Raw genomic sequence first — 22146 nt, forward strand, 5'->3', positions numbered from 1 at the left:
CTTCACTGGTTCGTGCCCTGGAAAAAGAAAAATGCAAAAGAATTTCTTTTGGAAAAATATTGCCTCGTGTTAGAGGATTATTTCGATAATGCGTTACTTTATAAAGGAATGAGATATATACTCAGTGTAGGTCTAATGTATTCAAATGATATACCCCCGGCTAGGGTGCCGTCAATTTATTAAATGGAAAGATTGCAAATTTGCCGACATAAAATGCCTGGCGTAAGACTAATGGTGTAGAGGTCTCTCGGAGATTCAAAAAAGAAAAAGAGAAAAAAAAATAAATAGTGATGGCGAGGGGCGAGGGGCATAAAAAGTAGTCACTGTGAGTGATTAGAGTCTGTATGTGTGTGTTTGTACATTGACAGGAGTAGCGAATGGGGTCAATCTGAGGCTAATCAAATCATGCAGAATCCACCGAGTGACTCCGCGGGGTTCCTGTTTCTTTCGCACTCTATTCTATTACTTGATGGGTATTGTGTCGCGAGCAGATTGTCCTTCTGCGCTTTATTAATTCTATCGACCGGGTCGTTTTCACCCTAAATACTATATATATACATATATTGCTAAATCTGTCCCATCAGCATTCATCTGACTAATGTCACACGTCTGTCCATATGACCGCTAATTGGAAGGAATTTTTTTTTCTGATGAATCTGGATTTTTCATATTGGGGGGATTTTTGATAAATATTTGGTTCATTTTGGGGGAGGGGGGGGAATTGTTATTTACAGGGTTGCAACCAAAATTGCCTAAAACGTAAGAATTTTGAGAAAAGTGGGGGTAAAAACAAAAAAAAAACGTTTTTGGGGATTTTCAAAAAACTTTTGTTTTTATCCAGATATACCAAAAATTTCCGTAAAGTCTTAAATTAAGACATACACTTTAGAACCCATGTACGCAGGATTAAAAAAATAGAGAATTTTGAGAAAAGTGGGGGTAAAGACCCAAAAAATGTTTGTTTTTGCTTTATAATATGGGAGTGCTTTCCAACATATTTTTGTTCTCTAAACACGATCTAAGCTTTCAAAATTGTCTAACTCGTCAATATTTTAAGAAAATTGAGGGTAAAGACCCCAAAAACGTGTTTTAAGAGTCATTAGGGAATATTTGAGAAGTTAGGGAGTAGTTAGAGAGTAACGCCAGTCAAGGTCAACTTTGTTAGGGAATATACAATTAATAGAGAATTTAAATAAAGTAAACATTGCAGTTTTCACCTATATAAAATTTTGGGGGTATAAATTTTATAAAATATTGAATTTCTGGAAATTGTGAGGAAGTGTCAAAATGTGAATTGAAGAAATATTGTCCCTATTGCTTTATCTACACAGAGTAGTTAAAACTGACGACCCTAGCGTTTCGGTATTATAATGGTAATACCCGTGCAGTTCATATTATTGCTGACGCTTTCGAGGGTGGAATATACGAGCAGACATACGGACGAATGAATGGGAGAGTCAGGGGTTAATTTGAGACAACGCGAATAAATGTAGTTAATATTGGATATGAAGGGGAGCCCACCCCCGCACACAAAACTTGTCACCAGTCTTCCCTTTTGCAATTGAAACTCATTGCATTCTATAGTTCACATCTGTCCACGCACGCACATTATCCGCTGAGTTTGAATTTTCCAAAAATCAAACCATAATTTCCCCATTGATTATCAAAAAAAAAAAATCAAGTTGTTATACCTTCTCGTTGTCATATTTTTTAATGTTAAGAATATTTTTCAGGATTTTAGATAAACTATGAATGTGTTTAGTATTTTTGAATCTAATGTTTAGATTAGAGAATTTTGAGAAAAGGCAAGGGAAAAAAGTTTCTTTTTTTTTGTTACAAAAGTCGAGCAACTGTCTAGTAGTTGATGTTGTTGTTACGTATAATTCGATTAGACGTTAGTCTGAGAAGGCAGAAAAAGAGGCGGGTACAAAGTCTCGAGACTAGAAAGAAGAAACACCATGAACCTTCATTACGTTACCGTACCCATTCGGTCTCCAGGCATTAGCGTTGGTGGTAACTGACCTAACGGTTTCCTCCGCTAAATTAAAGGAGTTAAATGGACGTAAGATGACCAGAGGGGAGCAACCCTGACATCCCTGATTATATCAAAAGTTGTGGTTCGTTTCCGTCGACCGCGATAAACTTTCTCGAAATGGAGATACATCCTTAATGTGTATGGCTTCTAAAGGTTGAGATTTAATTTCTTGTAAGGGCACATCAAAGATACGTGTAGCCATTACTGGAATTAAAATACCTTCTCAGACAAATTGAAACACCTTTATCCTCATCTCATATTTACCACACACAGGAGATTTTTTCTTCTTCTCAAACTATACAGGAACTATAGAAACTAGAAAACTAAAAATAAAAAACTATAGAAAAATAGAAAACTAGAAACTATACAAAATAAAAAACTAGAAACTATACAAACTACAAAATTAGAAACTATATAGATGAACATTTATCAATAAGTCTTGATTAGTATCAGAATGATTGTTTGATTAAAGGAATTCGATATCATGCTGAGACGATTGTCTTGATTTAAAGTCTGTTTGCTTTGTCTTTAGTATTGAAGTTAATATATCGGGGGGTGTGTTTGGTATACAAGGGAGGCGCAATATCACGAATGTAATGTTTCTTCATTAACAGCAGGCAGTCTTTATGTCAACAAATCTTGTGACATGGCGACGATGTCACGTTGTGTTTGAGACAGCCATTTTGCAGAGAAAATAGATGATTCCTTCAACGCCTGTGTTCTTCTTCTTCTACTTCTATATATACACATCTTCCTTTTTCGTTACGATTTATTATGGGAGAGAGAGGAGCGCACTCTTCTTTCTAACTTGCTATTTTTCGTATTTTTCGTGCACACCATACTCTTGTATATGTAGTGAAAGTATAGGGATCTTGGTCCATTTTTCTCCGTCTTTCCTCTTGTCTAGACGGCCATTGTGAAATGCGCTCGTAAAAAATGTAATATTATCTCTACACATTGAGTCATTTTAATGTGGGTGTAAAACGAAATCCTTTTTTTTAAATTCAAATTGTTATGGAAATTGATTTATTTTTCTTCCTATAGAGGGCGCCTTAGATAAAATTACTTCTTATTTTTAGACTTAATTTACAAAAATGTGACCCCCACTTTTTTTTAAATACTGAAATTCCAGGTAATTTTAAGACCTGCACACCAACATTTCCTAGGTTAGCTATAAAAAGAAATCTTTAAAAGCCCTTTACAGGGTTGCCAAATTCAAGTTCCCTGACTTTTCCAGGTTTTCTAGGTTAAAAAACGTAATTTTTCCAGGTTTTTAAAAGTACATTTATATTAAACAAAATTTTTAATTCAAACATTTTTCAAATTAAACATCTTATAAAAAATTGATATAAAACATAAAAATATCGATAACTCCATATGATCGATATCTTCATGTTTTATAAAAATTAAAAATGACCGACAGATAAAATCATTATTTTATATTACAAGAATATTGTTACTGTAACTTATTCAAAATTACTTTCATCATTTTAATTCAATTATTGTTTTCCAAACTTTTTAACAAAAATTCTTCTTTAAATTAATTATTATGAATTGTTATTAATTATTATTAATCATTTTTAAAACATTTCTTTCAACATTTTCAAATCCTTTTGTTTACAATTCAATTTTACGAAATTTCATCGATTATTCGGAAATTCTTCAATCAAATATTAGAAAATAAAAACTTCAAATAACTTGAAAAAAATTCAATTCAACTTTTTCAAAAAAATTAAATATACACAACTTTCAGTTAAAGGATGAAAAATTCAAACATTCAAAGATCGAAATTCACTTATCTACAATTTTAACTGAAATTCCTATTTGAATCAATTATAATTAGATAATTCTACGACAATTCAATTATTTAAATACAAAAACAAGTAATTTACTAAATAATTCAATGTTTCTAAAAATTCAATTCCCATAAAGAATCGTTATCAACAAATTTTCAAATAATTTAATTCTATCAACGAATTTTAATAAAATTTTTAAGAATAATTACATTTTTCGAGAAATCCGATTAAAATTATATTAAAAATAATTGAAATTCAGCAATGAGTTTTATTATTTATAAAAATAATTGAATCCCTAAGAAGAATTTTATTACTTTTGAACAATATTTAATTTTTGCGAAGAATATTATTACTCTTGAAAATAATTGAATTTTTGCAATAATTTCTAACTTTTACAAAACTGAATTTTTTTTTCGTGCTTTTTTAACCGAAATTCTTTAAATGCATTATTTTTTTTATAATTTTCGAAAACATTCTTTGAGAATTTTCAAACTCATTTGTTTACAATTCAATTTTAAAAAATTTCAATTATTCGTAAATTCTTTATATTCAAACATATATATTAAAAATAAAAACTTGAAATAATTTCAACAAATCAAATAATTAAACTTTGTCAAAAAAATTAATTCTACATAATTGTTAAATAAAAATAAAAAAAATTTCGATTTTTAAAGATTTTAATTTGAAGCTTTTTCAAAATTCAATTATTTCAAAAAATGTATGCTGTAATTTAATATTCAATTATTATTTGAAATTATAACTGAAATTAATATTTAAATCAATTTTTATTAGAAAATTCTATACTAGAATTCAATTATTATTTAAATACAAAAATAAATAATTAATTGAATAATTAAATGTTACTTAAAATTAAATTTTAATACAGAAATTTATTAACAAATTTTTAAATAATTGAATTCTTTTGACATATTTTAATAAAATTTTTAAAAGTTATTACATTTTCCGAAAAATTCAATTAAAATTGTATTAAAAATAATTGAATTCTTACAAAGAATGTTATTATTTATGAAAAGAATTGAATCTCTAAGAAGAATTTTATTACTTTTGAACAATATTTCATTTTTGCGAAGAATATTATTAGTGTTGAAAATAATTAAATTTTTGCAATAATTTGTAACTTTGACAAAATTTAATTTTTTCTCCGTGTTTTTAACTAAACGTCTTGCATAAATTTATTATTTTTAATAAGTTTTGAAAAAGTTCTTTGATATTTATAAAAATAATTGAATCTCTGTAAAAAGAAATTGAATATTTTTAAAAATAATGGAATTATTGCAAAGAAATTTATATAAAATTTGTAAATAATTGAATTGCTGTGAAATATTTGTTATTTATAAAAATAATAAAAGGTTTGCTTAGAATTTTATCGAAAAATTTTTAAAATAATTAATTTCTTTTGAAAATTTTTATTAAAATAGTAGATATTGAAAATTATTGAATGGAAGAGAATTTTTGAAAAAAATTGAATTTGTTAAAAAGAATTTCATTAAAATTTTTGAAAATAATTGAATTCTTCAGAAGAATTTTTGAATAATATTTCTTTTTAAATACCTAATTGAATTCTTTTGTGAAATTTTATTGAAATAGTAGATATTGAAAATAATTGAATTTTGATAAATTATAGAAATTAATGAAATTTCTACGAAGAATTTTATTAAAATTATTTTGAAAATAAATTGAATTCTTAAAAAGAATTTGATTAAAATTTTTTAAAATAATTGAATTCTTTCAAGAAATTGAATTAAAGATGTATTGACAATAATACTTAAATTCTAATAAATAAAACATGGAAAGGCTTTTTAAAATAATTGAATTTCTTTGATGAATTTGAATAAAATTTTGACGAATAATTACATTTTTCGAGAAATTCCATTAAAATTGTATTAAAAATAATTGAAATTCTGCGATGAGTCACATTATTTATGAAAATAATTGTAAATCTATAAAGTTTTTTATTATTTATGAAAATAATTGAATCTCTGTAAAAAATATTTGATTATTTATGAAAATAGATGAATTATTGCCTCGATTATTGCGAAGAAAAATTGTGAAGGCAACTCTTTTAAAATTGAATTAAAGAAAAATTATATTTTAAGAATAAGCACAATAACTTGAGAAAACATTTTCCAGGATTCCAATCAAAATTCCCTGACTTTTCCATGTTTTTTCAAGGTTTATAAAATTCCCTGACAATTCCAGGTTGCGTGGCAACCCTGTTTAATTAGTTATTTCTTCTAAAATGGGATTTGTAAGTTAAGTAAGTATGTGTTTGAGATTTCATCATACCTTCTAAATTTGAATTAGTAAAAATATTAACTAAATTTAAATTCAGAGAGTAAAGTTTGTAGTTTAAATAACTATATAATAAATAAAAAATATTTTCAGTAAATTTTGTACATAAGATTACAAATGAATTTTCTCAAATATGAAATACATAAAAAATAATCCAATTTCCCATTCGGAGTATTTATATTGCCATTATATCCCTTTTCTTCGTTTCAAGTATTGATTTGATTTCTTTTTATTTGCGAGTGATAAATATATTGGAAAAAGGAGAATGAAAAAGTCTCGTGTACCAAGGGCGGTCCCTCCCAACTTCTAATTCTTTGGAGTCTTCAATAACTTGGTCTGTGAGGACGGAGAAGGATGCGGAGAACGTGGTATGAGTTAGAGGTTAAGGATGGGAGGCCAGTGGCCGGTGCGGGTTATTGGATGGTCGCCTCGCACTTGTCACGAGCGTGTGGCCGTTATATAGGAAAGATGTAGAGGGGCAAGAGGGTGAAAGTTGAAGGGAAGATGCGAGGAATGGAAGAGAAAAGAGAGGCGTTAGGAGAGAGAGAGAGAGAATCTGGTAGGGTTGAAGGAAGGCATCATAGGCATTCCGTAAGACATACAAACTTCTCCACGAACGCCGTTCCCATTGAACGGAGGGGTGCTCCCTGTGCCTGGTCAGTGAGGGTTTCCCCAGTGCCAGTTTGACCACCGCGTCAATACATGGGGGTGGGTTGATGTTGCGCCTGCGCCAAACCACATACACATTTCTCTTGTATACTAACATAAAATAAGCAAGAATCATCGTTTCGATTTTAATATTCGATTCAATACTTTTTCAAATAATCATTCAAGCAATTATTTCTCAGTCTTATGATGAAAATTACTATATTAACTTTTACATTAATAGTGCACAGAAAAAACGATAATCTAATTTTAAGAAGCTTCTAATACTTAAATATGAGCCAAGAATACTATTTAAATTAAGTGGCCCCACTTAAATTAAGTAGGACATATTCTTACAATAAGAATATCAATCCTATTGTAAGAATATTTCCTACTTAATTTAAGTGGGGCCACTTAATTTAAATAGTATTCTTGGCTCATATTTAAGTATTAGAAGCTCCTTAAAATTAGATTACCGTTTTTTCTGTGTACTGATTTTAAATAATGTATAATAAATTTCGACTGGTTTGTTTCACTGAAAACAGTAGTAAAATTCAGATACGGTCAGACATAGTTGATTTTTTCCGCTATCAGTAGTAAAACTCAGTGTATGGTCAGACCAGCATTATTGCAGTCCAGAGACGAAAACACTCTATTAGTAATTAGTAATTACTAATAAAATTTTTGCGTAACTCAATATCGTATAAAATGAAAATTTTCTATTCGAAATTATAACTGTAACCCTCATTTTACAGAATCGAAAAGTTGAAAAAAAAAGTTTGAAAATTGTTTAAAAACAACAATTTGAACATACACATCCAGAGCATGTAAATTTAAACGTTCGCTCGTGGACTTACATACAGAAATGATTGCTTAGCAAGTGGAAACTCAATTGCAATAGCTGGCAGCCATTTGCACGTCGTAAATTAGATTAGTTTCGAAGTTTACGAACGCAAAGACTCTGGAAAAAAGAGGTTGTAAGGTTGCGCATGGAAGAGAATTAAGAAAAGGGATCGCTGACGAATTGAGAACGTGCAAGCAAACTGTAATGATCTTCAATCGACACAAAGAACAGGGAAAAAGGCGAGCAATGAGAAAAATCGTTTTTCTCAATGAATAAAAGTAAATGACAATAGCAATAAACAGAAGCAATTAATGCACACAAAAAGGTACTCTATTTCTTCGTTTATAAATAAATAAATGCGGTCCAACCCTGACTATAAGCCCGATAAGGTCCAATCTTAAATACATTTTTTTAAAATGTTTTTAGCTTTTTTTAATTTTTTGACTATATGGTCCAACCTTGACTACATTTAATTTTTTTAATAAACCAAACTATTTTTTTTATAAAATTAAATTATCTAATTGTAAAATAAAATTAAAAACAAATTCCATGGAATTTCTGTGGAGTTTCAGCATGGAAATTCTCCAAGTTTTTTATTGTAGAATATTTTAACATTTCCAGCATTGTCATAGGTCAGGGAAATCAGAAAAAAGTCAGGGATTTTTATTAAAGTACTGGTAAAAATTCAATTTAGAAAAAGTTACAAACGATTGCAGAAATTCAATTTATTTTCAAAAGTAATCAAATTCTTCGCAGAAATTCAATTATATTCAAAAAATTTTTAAAATTACACGTCAAAATTTCAATTATCTTTAAAAATAATAAAATTCTTCTCCAAAATTCAATTATTTTCAAAAATTTTAATAAAATTCTTGGACAAAATTTCAATTACTTTCAAAAATTTCCCTCAATTCAATCATTTTCAATATCTAGTATTTTATAATAAAATTTCTCAAAATATTTCAATTATTTAAAAAAAAGTGTTAATAAAATTTAAAGCGAAAATTAAATTATTTTCATAAATAATAAAATTTTTTTTACCGAGATTTAATTATTTTCATTAATAGGATAGAACTCATAATAGAATTTCAATTATTTTTAATACAATTTTAATCAAATTTCATGAAAAAAGTAATTATTTTTAAAAATTTTATTAAAATTCATCAAAAAAATTCAATTTTTTAAAAATTTGTTGATAAAATTCTTTATGATTTAATTTTGAGAAACATTAATTTATTCAATTTATTATTTATTTTTGTATTTAAATAATTGAATTCTCGTAGAATTTTATAATAAAAATTGATTTTCATTTCACAAAAATGAATTTCAGTTAAAATTTTAAATAATAATTGAATATTAAAAGCACTATAATATGAATTTTCAAAAATAATTGAATTTTGAATATTTTTGAAAATAATTACATTTTTCGAAGAATTTAGTTAAAATTGTATTAAAAATAATTGAAGTCCTGTAAATAATTTTATTATTTAGGAGAATAATTGAATTCTTGTAAAGAATTTTTATGACATTTTTTTTAAATAATTGAAGACCGCAGTGAAGAATTTTATTATTTTAGAAAATAATTGAATTTTTGCGAAGAATTTTATTATTTATGAAAATAATTGAAATCTTGTAAAAAAATTTATTATTCATCAAAATAATAGAATTATTATAAAGAATTGTATCAAATTTTTTTTAATCAATTATTGGATATTTTTGACGAATTTTATAACAACTTTTTAAAATAATGGAATTCTTTGAGGAATTTAATTTAAATTAAATTGAAAATAATAAAATTTCTGCTAAGAATTACAGTTTTTATGTAAATAATAATTGAATTCTTATAAAAAATTTTATTCTTTATAAAAATAATTGAATTCTTATAAAGAATTATATAAAAAATTTTTTTAAATAATTAAATTTGTTCGACGAATTTCATGAAAAATGTTTAAAGGAATAAAATTTTTAGATGAATTTAATGAAAATTGTATTGAAAATAATTAAATTTTTTCAAAGAATTGTAGTTTTTTTTTATGAAAATAATTCAATTCTTGTGAATAATTCTATTATTTATGAAAATAATGGAATTCTTGTGAAAAATTTTATTATTTTGAAAAATTAATCGAATTTTTGTAAACAATTTAAATTTATTAAATTTTTACAAAATAATTGAATTCTTGCGAAAAATTAAAAAAAAAATTGAATCCTTTAGTGCAGTTTCATTAAAATTCTATTGAAAATAATTTAATTCCAGCAAAGAATTTTATCATTTACGAAAATAATTGAATTATTACAAATATTAAAATAAAAATAATTGAATTCTTGCAACGCGTTTTATTTTATTATTTTTAAATAATTGAATCCATTTAAGAAATTTTATTAAAATAGTAGATTTTGAAAATATTTTAACTTCAGCGAAAAATTTCATGATTTGTAAAGTGCGTAATTGAATTCTTGCAAAAAATTTTTGAAAATAATTTTATTTTTCGAGCAATTTATTTAAAATTTTATTAAAAATAATTGTAATCCTATGAAAAATTTTATTATTTATGAAAATAATTGAATTCTTAGAACGAATTTAATTACAATTTTTTAAAAATAATTGAATTCATGTAAAAAATGTTATTACTTGTAAAAATAACTAAATTCTTGAGAAGGATTTCATTAAAATTTTCGTAAATAATTTAATTTTTTTCGAAAAATTTTATGGAAATTTAAATTCCCGAGTCGAAATTTAAGCCCTACTTTCACCCTGAATTTTCAGGGTCTATTGAGTGTTAGGAGTAGTAAAGTAGGGTCTAATTCTAATACGATTAGACCCTACTTTGACTCCCAAAATAGGCTGAAATTTGCCAATCTTCCATTTGGAGAAGCAAAGGAGGGTCTACTTCTAAGAAACCTATACCGTACTTTTAAACCTCGTAGACCCTACTTTCATACTCCTAGACCCTACATTCTAAAAGAAAATTTTGAATTATTTTTTAATGCATTACTTGAAACACTGCAAATGCAAAAAGTACTCCAAATTCATAAATACTGATGTGTTTTATAGCGTCTATATACACTTCGTGTATATAGACGCTATAAAACACATAAAATTCCACTTTTACTCATCCCAAGTGCTTCAATTGAATCTGAGCAAATCTTCAAATTTTTCTTTTTCTAATTGTAGGGTCTAGGAGTATGAAAGTAGGGTCTACGAGGTTTAAAAGTACGGTATAGGTTTCTTAGAAGTAGACCCTCCTTTGCTTCTCCAAATGGAAGATTGGCAAATTTCAGCCTATTTTGGGAGTCAAAGGAGGGTCTAGTTTTTAAAAATTGTATTGAAATCAGACCCTACTTTACGACTGCTAAACCTGAATAAGCCCTACATTTTCAGAGGCTAAGTAGGGTCTAAATTTCGACTCGGGTTATTACAAAACATGAAGAAATCAATAACTCCGAGTCTTCGACTCGGAGTGATCGATATCTTCATGTTTTGTAATAATATTCTTATAAGTTGTTGAATTTCAAAAAGGTTTGAATTAGAAATTTTTTGAAATGGTTAATTCCTATGGAATAATAATTTTTAAATATTTATCTAAAAAAGTATTTATCGGTGTTTTGGAATAATTTTACAATTAAAAAAATTCGTAGGAATTAAATGTATTAGTATTTGTTGAGTATCTATTTTTCGAGTGAATCGCAGAATATTCTTTAGGATCAGGGAAAAATTGAAAATTTTGTCTGGAAATCAGGGAAAAGTCAGGGAAATTCTGTAAGTTTTTTATTTTAATAATATTTTACCATTTATATTATTAGAGTCTAATAATAAGCTTTGTTGTAATTTTTTTGCAAAATGCGTATTTCCTTCAAGTTTTGCAAATAAATTGCAACAAAGCTTTTTATCTCTAATCATAACAGAAATGTTAAAATAATATTAAAATTGAAAATATATAAAAATTGCAGAATATCCACGAAATCTCTACGTAAATTCCGTGGAATTTCCAAGGGGTTCTTCCATGGTATTTTTCAACGTGGGGTTTAATTTTCCAAATCAGAAAAAAATACAATACTATATTGAGACAAAATAGACGATGATAATAACAGGAATTTAATTTTTCTAAGAATAAGTAAAGAATTGAAAGTTTTAAAGATGAAAATTTATCTTCGAACTTGAAGTATATGAAATAAAATATTGTCTGTAAAGTCAAAGACAAGAATGATACATAGGATCACGTGGAATACACACAGAGAGAAAAGCGAGTCTAGTGGTTGGTCCAGTGGCCGTGGCTGTGGCCAGCAGCTGCAGGGGTGGCGATCGGTGTGTGGCCCCCTATAGAGGGTGGCTAGGCGTTGATCAATACGTGAAGATAGAATCCGATGCTACCCATCGAGCCATCCACCCCCTATATCCACAAAACTCTCTTTCTCTCTCTCTCTCTCTCCGTCTGTCTGTCTGTCCTTTACCATCTCTGTTCTCTACACACCAACTCTACAACCGCTGCCCGGTTCGTCTAAGGGTATCTCGCGGCTCAATCGACTGATTTGTCACCCAAGCGTCATTTTCTTCTTCTTTCTCTTCTCCTCAAAAAATAAATAAATAAGAAAATAAAAAACTAATGGAAATGTGAAAATAAAATAATCTCAATCTTTCTAGACTTTTGTTATACAAAATGCATTATACTCTCGAAAAATTCTATTCTAACTATAAAGTTTCTATTTATTATTACATGTAACAAAAATATCAAGCGTCTCAGCTTAAGACGTGAATATGTCTTGAAATAAGACGCTTGTTTTTGCAGTGATAGTTAAACTTTTGGTTATTATATTTGCCAAATTTATATGTAAAAAAAGTGTTCGTTATGATTTATTTTCTTTAACAAAATACGTGTTCGTCAATTTTGTCCAATTTTGTCACATAATCTACGTAAAGTACATAAAACCCGTAAATCGTTATTTCAGTAAAGTGGAGAATTATCTCCCGTTCTGTAAAAATGATATCCTTTTGAAATGTCCTCTAAACTATATAAAATCTAGAGTCCCCGAGAGTAGAAAATGAATCATTTCGGTTGTCTCTTGTTGATTGAAATTTGTAACCCTTGATTTGGAAAGTCTGCGGTAGAGTGGTCTTGAAAAGAGCTTTTAATTTACTAATTCTTAAAAGTGTTGTGTTTCAAGAAGTAGAAGAAGAAGAGAATTACGTTGACAATTGAAGATGGCTTGGTCGACTGTTGTTGAAGGAAGCTCACTCGAGCTCAGCAAGGGGTAGTTGGCTCGTATCTTTTAATTATTTAGCTAAACGGTCTGCGCGCGTTACGTTACGTTTGTTATAAATGTGCCTTACTCTGCATGCTCGTCGTGGAATGAGTATTCACACACACACACAGAGACACACAGAGGCATAAACACACTTTTATTTATATACACATACTTATGTATATGTATGTGTTTTGTTTGTAGGTGTTTGTATAAGAGAGAAAGAGAAGTTTATGACCCTAAACCGGCTAACTTGCGAGCACCCGCGCTTGTCGCATAAACTGTAAAGGGATTTAACTTTCCTTTCACGACGAAGCCCGTTATTGCACTCTCCGCTTTCCCTCTGGTGTGTGGCCTACGCCTGGAAAACTCCACGTGAGTGCCGTATCTCCAACACTTCGATTCACGTTAATTCCAAATGGTGAATCTATCCCCCTCCCCCCTCTCACTATCTCTCTCTCTCTCTTTTGAATTGGTTTGTCCACGCATTTGCAGGACGATTTTCTCTATATAATTTCCTATATTTGAGAGAAGCTATTGCCTATCGATTACCGCACTTTCGTAAATGTGCTATCGTATACATTCAAAGTAATGTTGCGTGTCATTCTGTTTTAGAAATTATTCAGTTTGTAAATTACTGTATATACGGTTTTAGTATAATTTCAGGGTTGCCACGCTTTTGCTCATTTCAAATTCCCTGATTTTTCCAGGTTCTTAAAACTACATATATATTTAACAAAATTTTTAATTCAAAACTTTTTGAAATTAAACAACTCATAAAAAATTGTTATAAAACATGAACATATCGATCACTCTGAGTCTTCGACTCGGAGCAATCGATATCTTCAAGTATTATATATAATAATTAAAAATGACCGACTGATAAAATCAATATTTTATATTATAAGAATATTGTTACTGTAACTTATTCAAAATTACTTTCATCATTTTAATTCAATTATTGTTTTCCAAAATTTTTAACTAAAATTCTTCTTTATAAAGTGTAAATTAATTATTATTAATCATTTTTAAAACATTTCTTTCAACATTTTCAAATCCTATTGTTTACAATTCAATTTTACGAAATTTCATCGATTATTCGCAAATTCTTCAATCAAATATTAGAAAATAAAAACTTCAAATAACTTCAAAAAGATTCAATTCAACTTTTTCAAAAAAATTAAATCTACACAACTTTCAGTTAAAAGTATGAAAAATTCAAACATTAAAAGATAAAAATTCAATTATCTACAATTTTAACTGAAATTCATATTTGAATCAATTATAATTAGAAAATTCTACGACAATTTTATTATTTAAATACAAAAATAAGTAATTTATTGAATAATTGAATGTTTCTAAAAATTCAATTTCCATAAAGAATCGTTATCAACAAATTTTCAAATAATTCAATTCTATCAACGAATTTTAATAAAATTTTTAAGAATAATTACATTTTTCGAGAAATTCGATTAAAATTGTATTAAAAATAATTGAAATTCAGCGATAAGTTTTATTATTAAAATATTTTAAAACAATTGAATTCCTGTAAAAAATTTAATATTTTTGTATATAATTGAATGTCTGTGTGGCATTTCATTATTTATGAAAATAATTGAATTCTTGCGAACGATTTTATTAGAATTTTTTTAAATAATTAAATTTCCAAGCAAAAATTTATTACTTTTCAAAATAATTAAATTTTTATGATGAATATTGTTATTTATGAAAATAATCGAATTTTGCAAAGAATATTATTAAAATGCCTCAAAATAATTGAATTTTAGGGAATAATTTTGTTATTTATCGACAGAATTGAATTCTTTCGAAGAATTATTTATGTAAATAATTGAATTCTTAAGTAGAATTTTATTAAAATCTCAAAGAATAATTGAATTATTTCAAAAAAATGTAATTAAAAATTAAAATTGTATCTAAATATTTTAAATAATTGATTTATTTCAGTCAATTTTACTAAAATATTTGGATATAATTGAATTCCTGTGAAAAATTCTAATATTATTGTAAATAATTGGATTCTTTCAAAAAAAATTTAAAAAACATATTTTGAAAATTTGAAATTAAATTTTTAAGAATAATTACATTTTTTGATCAATTCCTGTAAAATCGTATTAAAAATAATTGAAATCCTGTGATGATTTTTATTATTTATGAAAATAATTGAATAGTTGTTAAGAATTTTATTAAAATTTTCAAAAATAATTGAGTTCCAGAGAGGAATGTTATTATTTATGAAAATAATTGAATTATTGCGAAAAATTTTATTAAAATGTTTAAAAAGAATTGAATTTCAGTGAAAAATTTTGTTATTTTTGAAAATAATTGAATCTCTAAGAAGAATTTTATTACTCTTAAAAATAATTGAATTTTTGCAATAATTTCTAACTTTTACAAAATTTATTTTTTCTTCGTATTTTTAACTAAACACTTTCTATAAATTTATTATTTTTAATAATTTTTGAAAAAATTTTTTAATATTTATAAAAATAATTGAATCTCTGTGAAAATAAATTCAATATTTTTGAAAATAATGGAATTATTGCAAAGAAATTTATAAAAAAAATTGTAAATACTTGAATTGCTGTGAAATATTTGTTATTTATAATAGAAATAATAAGAGGTTTGCTTAGAATTTTATCAAAAAATTTTTAAAATAATTCATTTCTTTTGGAAAATTTTATTAAAATAGTAGATATTAAAAATAATTGAATTTTTATAAATTATAGAAATTAATGAAATTTCCACGAAGAATTTAATTTAAATTATTTAGAAAATAAATTGAATTGTTAAAAAGAATTTGATTAAAATTTTTGAAAATAATTGAATTGTTTCAAGAAATTTAATTAAAAATGTATTGAAAATAATACTTAAATTCTAATAAATAAAAAATGTAGCAAAGGTTTTTAAAATAATTGAATTTCTTTGATGAATTTTAATAAAATTTTAATTTAACGGATAATTACATTTTTCAAAAAATTCCATTAAAATTGTATTAAAAATAATTGAAATTCTGTGATGATTTATTTTATTAATGAAAATAATTAAATTATTGCGAAGAAAAATTGTGAAGGCAACTCTTTTAAAATTGAATTATGAAAATTGAATTAAAGAAAAATTAGATTTTAAGAGAATAAGCACAATAACTTTAGAAAACAATTCACTTTCAATAAAAAAAATTTTCTGTGAAATTGTACATAAGTGGAATTGTTTTTATTAAAAGTGAAAGTTAAAATATTTTGAGTTAAAGTTAAAATATTTTGCCTTAAATTTAAAGTGAACAAACTTTTTGAGTGAAAGTGAAAATATTTTTTGTCAAATTGAAAGTTAAAATATTTTGGCTGAAATTGAAAATGTTTTGATTGAAAGTGAGAATTTTTTGAGTGGAGGTGAAAATTTTGTGGGCTAAAGCGAACAATTTTTGCGTTAATCTGAAAATTCTCTTAGTAAAAGTGAAAATTTTTTCATGAAAGTGAAAATTTCTTTGATAAAATTGAAAGTGAAAATTTTTGAAGTGGATTTTGAAAGTGAGCATTTTGAAATTTTGGACATGGTCAAAAATATAAAAATTTTGAGGGTTTTAAATATTTTTGTCATTGGTCATGTTTCGCCAGGGAGTCGATTCTGTAACTTTACTTCACTTTCACTTTACTCTCACTTTACTTTCATTTCTCTCTCACTTCACTGTCACTTAACTTTCACTGGCACTTTATTTTTGTTTAATTTAACTTAATTTACATTCCAAATTTTCTTAAAATTTTGAAGATAAATTAAATCTAATAAAAACTAAGTGACAATGAAAGTGAAGTGAAGGTGAAGTAAAAGTCAAGTCATAGTGAAGTGAGATTGAGGTGAAAGTGAAGTGAAAGTGAAGTACAAGTCAAAGTACAAGTCAGAGTGAAGTGAAAGTGAAGACTATATTAAGCTATACAATTAAGCAAATTTGCGGCTATCTTTCGTTGGAAGGTTGGCAACATTGCCTTGCAAACTTCCACGATATCTGCTAAACATCACGACCTTATGTAATGCTATTCATCTGCTAAATTCCACCTCATCGAAACCATCGGAAAAATGCTGTCGATCCATACGATTTGTAAATAAATCTTCCGAATTTGACTCTCTTCCATGTGTGGAATACACAATTCTGGGCTGCTAATGATATGGTATGAATTTCGTGACTCTATAATGGCCATTACAACGCAGCAGCAAGTTCGCGACACGATATCGATTTCTCTAGTTGGACACGATGCGTGGTGGTATTATGATTGTGATGTCGCGTTATGAACGGAACGATGGAGGGTTTCTCATTGGTTCATTGGTCCGCCGGTACATTGGACCAGCCCCGCGGTTCCCGGGATATCATATCTGCTCGATGGTACGCCCTCGCAGTCAGCCCCACCCCAAAGTAACAATAATTTAATGCCATCAAGGGTTCCTGCGGGGTATATACCAGAAATATAGTCGCGCCATTTTTATAGACAATCCGAAGGGGATGTTGCTTTCCTGAACTGTTCGCTGAATAAATTGCAATAAAAAAACGAAACCGAAAGTTACAGGTTTATTTTGAAACTGAGTGGAATTCCAGGTTTAATTTGCAAATAATCGTAATCTCGGGCCAAGTTGTAATACAGTTATTTGAGTCGCGGAAAGGGATGAACCATAAAAGGGGTAGGAAACATACGTTGAGATTGAAATAAGCAGTGAAGAGGAGAGAATCGTGACGTCACTATGGTGGAATCTTTGGGAGTCTTGAAGGCCGCTAGGAATGCCAACCCTCCGGTCTCATTAACATCTTGCGTTTCCACCACCTCTTTCTCTCACCGTCAAGAAAGCTGTCTTCATTCGGTTTGGCTCGACTTCATATTCCTATTTTCTCTCTCTCTCTCTCTCTCTCTCTCGCTTTTGCGGAAAATGTTTCCAATCTACCAAAAGTAACACTACCCCACTTTCACTCGACAAATTTTTTGAAACTATACTATATCGGAAAACATTGTACTTTTCCATATCGGCCCTAAACGATATTTAGGGGGATTGAAACTACCCTCTTAAAAATCTAAGGGTGAATCACTTTATCAATTAAATTAGTAGCTCAATGATGATCAAACTTGGTACATAGAGGTTTTTGAGGTCACTGATTATAAATCAGAAGTTAGTTTTCAAACATTCGGTTCTAATATGGTGGAGGAATTTAAAAAAAATTGGCTGTATCAGCACCCAAAATTCTTTGAAAATTGAAACTTGTAAGTTGGTCCCCTTTGTTTCACTTAAAAATTAACTTAAGAATCGTAATCAGCGACCGAAAAACATCCAAATGACAATTTTTAGACATGTCAGCAATTTTTTTAAAAATCGTCCTGTCATATTGAAATCGAATTTTTTAAAACTAACATCAGATTTATAAAATCTATGAAATGAAAGTTGAGCAGTGTTACTTAGATTAAGTTTGAATTTAGGATTAAATTTTGTCAACAATATTGTTTCTGTTCTGAATAGGGACGAAGTATATAAGGAATGAAGGGGGTGAGAGAATGGACGATGGAAAAGCAAAATGGTCCGAGAGAAGGTGAATTGAGTAGAGTGCTATGGGTGCGGAGTGAAGTGAGTGGAACGACGGAGAACCATGGGGATGTTTACTTTGGGGAAATCTTACTAAGGTACTGGAAACAGTGTTCGGGCAAGTAACCGGTCTTCTTAACGAGAGGGCAAGAAGGAGGAGGATTGCTTTTGTCTGATGGAGGGTGAATGATTCGAACCTGGGGTTAATTATACAATCGTTGTCCTTCGATAATAAAAAAAAAGAAAAAAAAAATTCTCCCTCTCCACTCCTTCAATTCTTGTTTCCATCTTCTTTGTGATTTCGCATAATTTATCTCTCGGCATTGTCACTCGAGAATTATGCATTATTCGCGAGGGAGGAAATCAGAATGGTCTGGTGGTCGGTGGATCCTTTAATTCCCTCAAAGAAAAAAGGGGGAAGCAATCTCCTGGTCTTTTTTTTATTCCTCTTCTTATTCCTTCTTTTGAATCTCAGACGGTTGTTCGCTTATCTTTTATTCTTTCCGGTGGAAATGTGTCTTCAGAAAAATCCTCAGGGGGTGATAATTAGCTTCTTGTTTGAAAAGAAAGGGGATATTTTCATACCAGATTTTTTTTTTAAATTCTATTTCTTGGAAGTCTTTTTGAATACTTGGGCACAGTAAATCGTGAGGTATTAAAAAGTGTTGCAGATTAAATTAACACCAAAAAAGATTAAAATAATCAATTTTGGTGTTATTTTTTACAATGAATGAAATTTTGGTTCATTAAATTTTTTTATAACTATAAAACATGAAGATATCGATAACTCCGAGTCATCGATTTCTTCATATTTTTTAATAATTAAAGATGACCAAGTAATAAAATCATTATTTTATATTATAAGAATATTATACTTCTTCCAAATTATTTTCATTACTTCAATTCAATTATCATTTTCAAAAAATTTTAACTACAATTTTACTTTATATCAATTATTTTTAATAATTTTCGGAAAAGTTCTTTGGCAATTTTCAAATCCATTTGTTTACAATATTCAATTTCACGAAATTTCAATTATTACTAAATTCTTTAATTAAATGCATGTTAGAAAATAAAAACTTCAAATAATATAAAAAAATTCAATTAAACTTTTTCAAAAAAATTAATTTCAAAATTCAATTATTTCTCAAAATTCACGCTATATTGCGTTTAATATTCAATTATAATCTAAAATTTTAACTAAAATTCATTTTTATGAAATGAAAATCAATTTTTATTAGAAAATAAAATTCTACGAGAATTCAATTATTTAAATGCAAAAGTAAATAATTTATTGAATAATTGAATGTTTCTCAAAATTCAATTCTCATAAACAATTTTATTAATAAATTTTTAAATAATTGAATTCTTTTGTCGAATTTTATTAAAACTTGCATGAACATAATTACTTTTTCAAGGAATTCAATTATAATTGTATGAAAAATAATTGAAACGCTGCGATCAGTTTTATTATTAGTAAAAATAATTGAATCCTTAAGAAGAATTTTATTACTCTTAAAAATAATTGAATTTCTGCAATAATTTCTAACTTCTCTAAAATTTAATTTTTTCTAGTGCTTTTAACTAAAATTCTTCAATAAATCTATTATTTTTAATAATTTTTAAAAAAGTTCTTTGAGAATTTACAAATCCATTCATTTACAATTCAATTTTACAAAATTGCAATTATTCGGAAATTCTGCAATTAAATATTTATTGAAAAATAAAAACTTGAAATAATTTCAATAAAAATCCTATTAAACTTTTAAAAAGAATTAATTCTACAGAACTGTTTGTCAGAAATATGAAAAATTAAGAATTTCAATGATTTTAATTTGAAACTTTTTCAAAATTTAATTATTTCTAAAAATCCACGTTATAATGCTTTTAATATTTAATTATAATCTAAAATTTTAACTGAAATTCATTTTTAAAACCATTTTTATTAGTAAATTCTACGAGAATTTAATTATTTAAATACAAAAATAAATAATTCATTAATTTCATGTTTCTTGAAATTAAATTCTCATAAAAAATGTTATCGACAAATTTTTTAAATCATTAAATTCTTTGGACGAATTTTAATAAAATTTTTAAAAATAATAATTAGATTTTTCGAGGAATTTGATTAAAATTGCATTAAAAATAATTGAAATTATGCAATGAGTTTTATTATTTATAAAAATAATTGAATTCCTAAAAGAATTTTATTATTTATAAAAATAATTGAATCCCTGTAAAACAGTTATTATTTATGATAATAATTGAATTATTGCGAAGAAATTTATAAAAAAAATTTGTAAATAATTCAATTCCTGTAAAAAATTTTATTATTTATGAAAATAATTGAATGTTTGCGTAGAATATTATTCTAATTTTTTTTAATAGTGGACTTCTTTTGGAAAATTTTGTAAAATAATTGAATTTTGGAGGATTTTTTTAGTTATAAAGATAATAATTGACATTCTGATGAGAATTTTTAAAAAAATTTTTGAACATAATTAAATTCTTTAGACGAATTCTAATAATAAATAAATAATTAATTAAATGAAAATCCATCACAAAATAAATAATTTAAAGTTTCTTAAAATTAAATGCTTATAAAGAATTTTAATAAAATTTTTAAGAATAATTACATTTGTCGAGCAATTCGATGAAAATTGCATTCGAAATAATTGAAATTTTGATATGAGTTTTTTTTATTTATGACAATAATTGAATGTTTGCGTTGAATTTTATTCAAATTTTTTTAATAATGGAATTCTTTTGGAAAATTTTATTGAAATAGTAGATATTAAAAATCATTAAATTTTAGAAAACTTTCGAAAGTAATTGAAATTTTGACAAGAATTTGATTAAAATTTTGTAAAATAATTGAATATCAGAGAAGAATTTTATTATTTAAAAAGAGAATTCAGAATTTTTTTTAAATTTTTGAACAAAATTGAATTTAGTAAATTTGTTAGTTAGTAAGTTTGCAACTAAGTTAGTAACTAACTTACTATTCTTTCTGCTTTCTAAATTTGAATTAGTAGAAAGTTACTAATGAAATGACGAAAATTCTTCCACCAAATAATTTAGTAATAATTTTACTAACAAATAGTGAAATTTTACTGATTGCTTAGTAGAATTTTACTAACAATTAGTAGAACTGTTTTATTAATAGTCGATAAAACAGTTTCACTAATTCATTTAGTGGAAAAGTGACTTTCAATTAGTGGAATTATTCTACTAAAACATTAGTAAAATATTACTAAAGATTAGTAATATTCTACTAATTAAAGAGGGGAAAAGTCTTCCATGAAAACTACTAGAAACTAGTAAAATTTTACTATTTCTTAGTAGAATTCAACTAATTCAGATTTAGAGAGTGGAGAAGCTAAATTCGTTGAATTTTTCCAAATCGTTGACTTTGGAGTTTGATTTAAAGTAAAATTTGAATCATAGATAAAAATAACACCAAAATAGATTATTTGAATCCTTCCTGGTGTTAATTTAATCCTAGAGGGATTAAACTGTTGCGGATTATTTTAATCCATTCTGGTGTTATTCTAACACCTCACGATTCTTGTGATTCTTGTGATTCTTGTGATTCTTGTGATACTTGTGATACTTGTGATACTTGTGATTCTTGTGATTCTTGTGATTCTTGTATAATTCAGAATAGTTGTAATAGTATAAAAGATACTTGGAGGAAACAA

The sequence above is a fragment of the Leptopilina heterotoma genome, unplaced genomic scaffold, assembly GCF_015476425.1.
Source record: "Leptopilina heterotoma isolate Lh14 unplaced genomic scaffold, ASM1547642v1 Lhet_177, whole genome shotgun sequence".
In the NCBI taxonomy this organism is placed as follows: domain Eukaryota; kingdom Metazoa; phylum Arthropoda; class Insecta; order Hymenoptera; family Figitidae; genus Leptopilina; species Leptopilina heterotoma.